The following is a 1,667-nucleotide window of genomic DNA, read 5'->3' as shown; positions in this document are numbered from 1 at the left end:
TGTTTGATTCCAGTAATTAAACCCGGTAAAGATCCTACAAATTTCGACTCCTATAGACCTATAACATTGACGTCCTGTGCAGGCAAATTATTCGAACAATTAATTAAACAGCGTTTAGAGTTCTTTATTGAAAGTAATAGTATATTACCATCGAATCAATTTGGTTTTCGCCGTGGATATTCAGCGCGCGAAAGTTTAGCGAACTTCTATGTCGACCTTAGTACTGCTTTGAATAACGATGAATATGTTCTATCTGTTTTTTTAGATGTCGTAGGAGCTTTTAACAATGTAAATTTAACAGTTCTATCTTCGATTTTATCCTCATTTCTTCCAATGAAACTTATCGAATGGATTTATAATTTTCTTAGTAATAGAGAAGTGTATGTTAAAGTAAATAGTAAATTAATAGGACCTAGGTTAAGCTCTAAAGGAGTATGTCAAGGTGGTATTCTAAGCCCGCTACTATATATTTTATATATCTATAAACTTAATTCAATTTTAGGAAACAGTGTGAACAACTTGCAATTTGCCGATGATTTATTAATTTATATAAAAGGAAAGAATATTATTGATATGCAATTAGTGTTAAATGAGTCATTAAAAAGACTTGAGAAATATTTTTCTCTTCTTTCCCTCGATATTAGTTTAACCAAAAGTAAAGTAGTTGTTTTTCATCAAGTTCATAAATATGTTCCATTAATGAATATTATATATAATAATCAAACTCTTCCAACAGACTGTAGCGTTAAATTTCTGGGGGTAATTTTTCATCAAAATTTAAAATGGGATCTATACGTTGATTGCTTAGTAGATCGTGCTTTAAGAGCCACTAATATAATAAGATCTGTAATTGGTCGTAACTGGGGAGCTGATCCTAAAATTATCCTTTTACTTTACAAATCTCTTGTTAGAAGTAATTTTGATTACGCTTTCTTTTGTTATGCCTCAGAACATAAATTAGTAGAAAAACTCGAAAAAATTCAAAATATGAATTTAAGACTTATTTTAGGTGCTATGTATACTTCTCCAATTATCTCAATGCAAGTAGAATGTAATTTGCTTCCTATCCTTCTTCGTTTCGAATACCTAAAACTCAAATTTCTCTTCAAAGTTTTTTCAGTTTCCAATAACCCACTCATACTCAAATTATTAAATTGCCCCATTTCTATGTTTTTGAATAAAACTATTGTCAATGATTTGAATTTACGAGATGAATATAACATCTATAGTAGTAAGATACTTCCTTGTTATAATGGCCTTTATGAGAGTAAGTTCTGTAAGATCAAAATTGTTATACGTAAAGACATAAAAGAAAAGCACGATATGTATGAGACTTTATCAGAATTTATTGACTACAGGCAGATATATACAGATGGTTCCAAAAATGCACTTAGCACTTCAGTGGCTTTTTACGATTTGTCAAATAGATTTGGTCACGGTTATAAAATTTCAACTTTGGCTAGTATTTACACAGCAGAAGCAAAAGCTATATTTTTAGCATTAGAATACATAGAAAAACAGGTACTATATTCGAAATGGATTATAATTACAGATAGTATGAGTGTTCTTATGGCATTAAAAAATAACACATTCATTTCATCATCAAACTACTTAATTCAAGAAATTCGTAATAAATATTATCATCTCTGTACTATATATGGAAAAGA

This window comes from Galleria mellonella, unplaced genomic scaffold (assembly GCF_026898425.1).
Source record: "Galleria mellonella isolate WM207_F2 unplaced genomic scaffold, CSIRO_AGI_GalMel_v1 utg35, whole genome shotgun sequence".
In the NCBI taxonomy this organism is placed as follows: Eukaryota; Metazoa; Arthropoda; class Insecta; order Lepidoptera; family Pyralidae; genus Galleria; species Galleria mellonella.
The sequence above is the reverse complement of the archived record's forward strand: the minus strand, read 5'-3'. Positions refer to the sequence as shown.